Source organism: Triticum urartu, chromosome 2A (genome assembly GCF_056163025.1).
Source record: "Triticum urartu cultivar PI428250 chromosome 2A, HENAU_Tu73, whole genome shotgun sequence".
NCBI lineage: Eukaryota > Viridiplantae > Streptophyta > Magnoliopsida > Poales > Poaceae > Triticum > Triticum urartu.
Genome location: NC_141874.1, coordinates 587,493,878 through 587,501,979, shown reverse-complemented (window position 1 = coordinate 587,501,979; position 8,102 = coordinate 587,493,878). Strand labels below are relative to the sequence as shown.

The following is an 8,102-nucleotide window of genomic DNA, read 5'->3' as shown; positions in this document are numbered from 1 at the left end:
CCGCACGCTGGATGGCGTTCTGGCGTACCTCGACGGCGGCAACAACCCGCCGTTGACCTATCCTGCGACGGGGGCCGCCCCGTCGCAACACCGACGCGCATGGGCGCCAAGGAGGTTCGCCTCCTCCTCGTCTTCCTCCTCTCGCTCATCTTCCCACTCCTCCGATTTTCCGGCGCTTCTCGGCGTCAAGGCCGAGCCCGCGGCGGAGACGCCAATCGGTCGGCGCACTCGCAGCGTCGGCATCGTCATCAACGAGGGCAGCCGGCGCGCCTCCTCCTCGTCGGCTCCTCCGCGCTTCGTCAAGCCAAAGATGGAGCCGGGGCTGGCGCCGGTGAAGACGGAGCCGGGGCTGGCGCCGGTGAAGGCGGAGTTCAACGACGACGACGCGGCGCTAGAATGGGCGCGCCAGGACTCCATTGCAATGGAAAAGGCGCGCCGGGAGAAGGAGAAGGAGCGCCAGCGCGCCGCCCTGCGCCGCTTCGAGGAGCGCCGACGCGACCGCGATGAAGACGGGGTCGTCGTCTTATGCGACAGCGACGACGACGACGACGCGTGGCCGCCAGTCCGCCACGGCGACGCCGGGCAGGGGTCCAACAGGGGCGCCCGCGTCAAGGAGGAGAAGGCCGACGACGACGATGGCGGCGACGGCGGCGACGACTTCAGCCTCTTTCTTTTCTAGATTAGGTTAATGTAATGAAAATGCGCAAATTTCACCAAAATTTGCCATGTTTGGCCGAAATTTAACTAGTTTTTATTATAACTTCGCTGAACGGTCTTTTTTTATTTTAATACGCGCCTGGGGCGGCCCTGGGGGCCGACGGCTGGGGACCGACTCTCCCAAGACCAATATTTGCGCCGGCTCATCCCAGACGGCGCTTTTAGACGCTCGCTGTGCGGCCAACGGCTGGAGATGCCCTTAGTTGTGCCGTGACGGCCATGACCCAGACCAGAGCGACACGGTTTGCTCTACTAGCGCGGACAGTGTTGTAGCCGGAGACGGGGAAACCCTAGCTAGCCCTCCGGGTAGGATATAAGATAGGCTTGAGGGAATCCAACAGACCCGGCGGCAAGAATAGAACTAGGGAGATCTGCTAAATCGACAATAGATGGCGGCGGCTCTTCGATTTGCTGCGAGAAAGATCTGCGATCGCGCCCTTCAGCGACCACTGCAGCCGTATCTTACGGCGGCCGCCGAAGCTGCCATCAAAGAGGACAAGCGGCAGCTGTTGCGCCATGGCGCGGCCTATCTTCGCAGGTTCTCCAGCGAATCGCAAAATCTTTTCAAGAACAAGGTATGCACTCGTCCCTTGCCTTGTGGAATTTGCAAAATCAGATCTTCTTTTCCTTTTTCGTATCTGCGTTGATTTTAACAGCACACCTTATTAGAACAGGCTGGATTTGCTAGTTAGGGTGCGTTCGGCAATCGCCCAGCGCCGCTAAATCCTGACCCCCGCTTCCCAATCGCAAATCTCGTTTCACGGACGAAAACGAGAATCACTAAAAGCGTTTGGTGCCTTCCTCCAGCTCGGTCAGCACGGATTCATCTAGGCTTTCAGCTTTCAGCCCATTAGACCAAGAAACGGTGCCTTTTTAAGAGGCGGCGGCCGGCTGGGGCGGCGGCCGAGAAGGCAGATTCGAGTAGTACGGAGGACGCGTACTTGAGGGTCGGCCCATGGAAGGGGCGGAGTAGTCGCTAGGGATTATGGACCGGGAACGGTTTAGTCCGAATCGTTTTTTCAGTCTTTGTAAATAGAGGAAAGTATCATTTTCCCCCTCAAATCCTGTCTGATGGACCGATTTCCCCCCAAAGTCTAAAACCGGATCAATCAGCCCCTAAACTCTCCAAAACCGGATCAATTCTCCCCCATGGTGGTTTTGCACCAGATTTAGGTGGTTTTGACTAGTCTCCTTGCTGACTGGACAGTGCTGACTTGGCAGATGCAACTTTCCCCAATTTTTAATTGCAATCCGCTCCCTCGCTGCGAAGCACTCTGTCGCCGTCCCCTTTGTCGCCCCCTCGCCGCCCCCTCGCCGCCCCATCGCCGTCCCCTCGCCGCCCCATCGCCGTCCCCTCGCCGTCCCCTCGCCGCCCCCTCGCCGCCCCATCGCCGTCCCCTCGCCGTCCCCTCGCCGTCCCCTCGCTCCCCGCAGTCCATGGTGTCTGCTAGCTCGTCAAGCAGTCATCGGTCGCCGCGGTCCATGGCCTTCTCAGGGCAGTCGCCGGTGCCATATCGGGAGCCAGCGATGGCGTACTCGCCTGAGAAGGTGTGCCACTGCAAAGTCAAGGCTCCGAGGTGGATTTCGTGGAGCATTGCCAACCCCGGTCGTCGATACTACAACTGAAGCCAATCTCTGGTAACTAGATCTGTGCCCGCCGTTTCTGTTTGTTGTTTCGTTGAGCAGCAAAGTTATAGTCTTTGCGTGATTCTTTTGACAAAATTGCACAATTTTTTGAATAGGGATATGACTGTGGGTACTTCAAGTGGCATGATGATCCCCTGGATAAGTTTGTCAGTACGCTACTAGGTGACCTGCGAGATGTTGTGAATCGGCTGAAGACAGAGGTTAGGAAGCTCAAGACCGAGAAATCACAGCTGGAGCATGCTCTCATGGATGCCAAGTGCAGCATTGGTGATGCTGATGTTTATGTGCTGGATTTGAAAGCGCAGCATGCTCAACAAATGGATGTTCTTGCCAAGGAATTTCAGAGAAGCAAAAAGATGTACAAATTTGCCATCTTTTTCTGCATTGTGTCTGCTGTTATCATGGCTTTGAAGATGTGATGTTGTATCTTAGTGAACCACCTATGTAAGCTTGAGTGAACAAATGTATTTGAGTTTAAAATTTCAAAAGTCTGAACTTGTGTCTGAAGTTAACTGAACTTTTGGTTGTCTGAATTTTTCTGAAGCGTTGTCTGAAGTTAACTGAACCCACTGCTTTGACAGCCACCCATTTAAGGCCAGCGCTCGCCCAGACAGCACTAGCCCACCCACTCTCATCCACTCGCCGTTCCCCATTATCATCCACTCCCTTCACCTCTCGCACACCCACTCATATCGCTTCTCGACGCCGGCGATGGCGCCCAAGAAGAAGACTGCAAGAGATGTTCGCCGTGCTCCAGATCGGTGGGAGGAAACTGTGAGCAGGTTCTGCAAGGGGGATTCAGAGGAAAGGGCCGGTGTGGAGGAGATCTGCAACAGATTTCCGAGCTTGCAGATGTGCGTGGACCATGCTAGGGGCCTCATCGTTGTGGCAACTGATGATGAGAAGAAGACAATGTTCCCCGACGGCCGTCCCATTCCAACTATCTCTGTTTTCCTTTGGGCTATGAATGAGGCGGAGAAGTCACCAGATCCGCGTCAGTGTGCCAGGTGGTACGAGTACCGCTCCCGCCGTCGCCCCCCTCCACCTCCAGTTGAAGGTCTCGTCGGCGTCGTGGTCGCTGTACCAGCTGCAGTGAAGCAGGTTATTGTGCACTCTAACAGCGACGGAGAGTGCAGTGAAGATGTGTTGGAGGACAGCGAGCAGGAGCAGGATGTGGAGGACAGCGAGCAGGAGCAGGTGGTGGTGGATGTGGAGGACGGCAGCGAGGGGGAGGTGGCGCCTGCCGACGACGACGTGTACGTGGTGGCGCCGGTGATCCCGCAGCTCGGCGACAGGAGCATGCCAATCGAGGCGGAGACTTACATCCGCGTCGGCATTCGCCACTCCGACCGCATCAAGAAGATGAAGGACATGCAGAAGTGAAGACAGAGAAGTTAAGTTTCTAGTTCAGTGTCTAGTTCATTATGCACTGAGAAATGCAGTTAAGTTTGTAGTCAGGACTGGAGAAATGCAGTTAAGTTTCTATGTTAAGTTTGTATGTTAGGTACTGGACAAATGCAGTTATGTATGCACTGTCAGAGTTTCTAGTTAAGTACTGAACAAATGCAGTGATCAAATGTACTGAAGATGTTCAAGCATAAATGTTTTCAACTCTGTTGTCCTCTTTGTTTTAATCCAAAAAATTATAGTAGCAGAAATTGTGCCTCAAATTAACAGAAGCAGAAATTTAGGACAAGTGTGGCACAAATTTAGCACAGTATCACAAATTTTGTAATCAAATGGATGCCCCTTTCTTAGCATTTAGTGCCTCCTTGTATGCAGCAAGGTTGAACACACAATGTTGTGGAACTCTAGGTTGAGAGCTTGGTTGTGAGCTCTGTTGAGAGCTTGGCTGTGAGCTTTGTTGAGATGTAGGTTCATTGATCCTCAGGGTTCCTAGTTTTCTTCTAACTTCCCATTTCTTTGGCCTAGGTTGCACAGTCATTGCCTTGCCTTTTATATCAGCAGCCTGCAAACAAGTTTTCATTAGTATAAACAAAAAAGCAACCAAGTTTTCATTAGTAGAAACAAAAAGCAACCAATTTTTCATTAGTACTAACAAGTGTCATCTTAACCTGCTTTTCAAGCACAGCTTTCTGAGTCTGAAGAGCATCAAAAGCCTCTTTGTCTTGCTTCTTTTGTTTTGCAGCTTCTCTGACCAAATGAGCATTTCCATGATGTTTAGCTGCATCATTGTTCTTAAAGCTTGATCTATTATGTCCTTGCCTTTTGCAAGAACTACAAGTGATCTTGCCACCTACTTTGCTCATCTTAGTACCCTTAGGTTTTTCTCCTTCCTCTCTCCTTCTTTCTGTTTTAGGCCTTCCAGGCAAGCTAATGTGACCAGGTGGTTGTGGCTTTGGATTTGTTGAAATAGGCCAACTCTCCTCTCCCTCCAAAGGTTGTAAGCAATGATCATATATCTTGTTGTACACTTCTATGGAGTAGCAAGGAGCAATATAATCATCAATTTTCTGTCCTGTTTTATAGATAGCACTAATGGCATGGCAGCAGGGTAAACCTGACAGCTGCCAATATCTACACGAGCAAGTCCAGAGCTACAAGTTAACAGTAAATTTGAATTTCTCATGCTCTTGCACTTCAAATCCATCTTTCCCATTCCACAGCACATGGCAGAAATCTGATCTCCTTATGTTTTGCTTCAGTTTTTTGAAAATGTTGGGACATATAGTTCCTTTCCAGTTAACTGACTTCCCTCTATTTTCTTGTACCCTCACCATAATTTTGCACCTGATCCACTCAAGCATTGAGACAATAGCAAGGTACCTAGCTAACAGGATGTAGTTGTTGAAAGATTCACACATGTTGTTATCAACTGAATCACAATTAGACCCCAGCTTCATGTAGGCCCTACTCCAATGTACTGGATCAGTGTTCATCATATCTTTTGCACCCTCAACAGTAAATTGTGCTAGCCTGGCCCTATTGTAGTTGAAAATCACTTTGTTTGGTGATTTTGCACATCTCCAAAACCTTTTCTGAAGATCATGGTCTGGGTGTTTTTTCTTCCAATTAGCATATATGTGTCTTGCACACATTCTATGCTCAGCTTTAGGAAAAATGTCCTCCATTGCCCCTATAAGTCCCTTTTGTTGATCTGACATAAATACATATCCATCTCCTTGATTGCTTATTTTCAGGTCCTGGTTTATTTTGGCAAGAAACCAGAACCATGGCTCATAATTTTCTTTCTCCACAACAGCCCAAGCAATAGGATACATCTGGTTATTTGCATCTCTTCTTATAGCACACAACATATGTCCATAGCAAGCACCTTTGAAAAAACAACCATCAAGGCCAATAACTTTTCTACAACCTGCCAAGAAACCTTTCTTCAAGGCATCAAAACACATGTAAAACCTTTGAAATACATATGACCCATCCTTTTCATTATGGTCCAACTTCACTGCAACTGTGCTTCCAGGATTAGTTCTCAGCAGCTCTAACTGATAATTAAATAATTTTGAGTACTCTCCTTCAGTGGAATGCAATAGTTTCTGCATGACCATTCTCTTTGCCTTCTTGCACTGTGCAACTGTCACATCAGCAAATAAGTCCTCAAGTACAGTTTTCCTCAAATCTTCTAACTTCCAATTTGGATTTGCTCTTATAAGCCTGCCATATTTTGTAGCAATAACAGTTGATGTGACCAGTTTGTTATCTCTTCTTGGAATGCAATGGTGCTCATCTACAAAGGTAGACACCTGTAGCCACTTATTTCTAGTAGTTTTAGAAGCATAGATCATCCAGTTGCAGCCAGGCCAAGTACACTTTGCACCTACTTTATGATTTTCATCCTTTGTGAAAGCAATATGCACATGTTTCTTAATGCCATATTTTATTAGAGCTTTCTTCATCTGATGTCTTCCTCTAAAAACCATTCCTATCTCAAATGTAGGAATTTCTGATTTGCTGTCATATTTTCTCCATTCACTTTTCCTTCTCACTAGCTGTGTGGCCCCCTCACCATCACTTTCCTCATCAAAAGAGCAGTCATCATCTGATGACACAACATCATCTTCTATGCCATCCAGCTTCTCATCACCAGACAATCCTTCAATCACATTATTATCTTTGATGACAGGCCCCACAGCATCCCCTAATTTCTTTGCTCTCTTCTACCTCCTAATTTCCCTTGCTAATTTCCTTAATTTCTCTACCTCTGATTCTTCAGCAGAACTGTGCTCTGACAAAGGCTGGTAGTCAATGTCACTTTCATCATCACCTTCTTCTCCTTCTTTTACATTTTCATGTAATACTTCATTAGCACTTGTTCCATTTTCAACATGATCTGTAGATGTATACTCAAATTCAGAAGTAGCTGCTGGGTTCTGTCCTTGAGTAAATTGTGGCATTGTTCCTCTCTGTGGTGTACCTGCTACTGCTTTGGTCTTTGCAGATTTTGCTTTATTTCCTACTGGAGCTGAAGAAGATGCACCTGGACATGAAGAAGATGCACCTTGGGCTGCACCTGGAGTTGGAGGATGGGCACATGCACCTTGAGCTGCACCTGAAGATGTAGTTGCTGAAACTGGAGCTGCAAGAGGTACTTTTCTTCTTTTAGTTGCAACTCTACTTGCTCTACTTTTCTTAATCTTCACTGGACTCTCAAATGTAGTAAGAAAGTCATTAGCCTCACTTATTATCCTCAAATTTTCTTCCTCAGCAGCTGTCCTTTTCACACCTACAACAACTTCTGGCTCTGCTCTTTGTTCTGCTAAAGCTGCTACATTTGATAAAAACATCTCATTGACCATGTTTGTCTCCACAGCATCCACATTTACCAATGCAAATCTGCTACCTTTATGCTTGGAATATGTTTCTGAAACTACCACAGGCACATCATCTACCACAGGCACATCATCTACTCTGTTTTGCAACTGCTTTACTGCTTCTTCACACAACTGCACTTCCTCCACATAGATCTCTGCACATGACCCAATAGGTGTTGCATTCCCCATCTTCTCCACACTTGAATCATCAAAAATAAATTGCAAACCCTCACTCAGTTTTTTCCCTGGAACAAGCCAGTGCATCTTGTAACTATAATCCCCCCTACAATGTCCTCTTTGTACATGATACATGTCCTGAGCATAAGACAACAAAAGCTCAAACTTTAGGCTTTTCCTATCGAACGGAAAAGTAATCATCAGACCTCCGTTGTATACAAGCAATCCATCCACTGTCTCAAATTTGCCAAAATAATGTAGTGACACATAACTTATTTCTTCTTCATCTGCTGCCTCATCGACAAGACCTGCCCAAAAAAACAATCTTTACCTCATTACATAGCTCAGGACCTACCCATAAAAACAATCTTCCTATGATCTACCCTACACCTCCACCATCTGCCTGCCATGGCAGCAAAATTGGGTGCAGTAGATGACTTCTAAGCGCAGCTCTGATTTCTCCTAAACTAAGATCATGCAGTAGATGACTTCGACGGGAAAGAAAGGGGGGCGGTTGACTCACCATCGGGCGGCGTGGAGGCCGGCGGCAGGGTGGACGCCATGGTGGCGTGGGCGGACGCCGCCGGTGTGCTTGACGCCGTCGCGGCAAGGTTGGGCGTCGTCGTCCAGGCACAGGGAGGTTGGTCGATGCACATGGACCGAAATCACCTGAATTGGGGGCTGATTGGTCGACCGGCTCCCCCAATCGATGAAAACACCTGAAATCTGCCAAGTCAGCACTGTCCAGTCAGCAAGGAGACTAGTCAA

At 48.3% G+C, this 8,102-nt stretch overlaps 1 pseudogene; it reads right to left on the bottom strand.

Moving 5' to 3' along the window:
* Positions 1-4,099: 4,099 nt before the first annotated feature.
* LOC147986064 (uncharacterized) lies at positions 4,100-7,897 on the bottom strand (annotated as a pseudogene).
* Between the last annotated feature and the right edge of the window lie 205 nt (positions 7,898-8,102).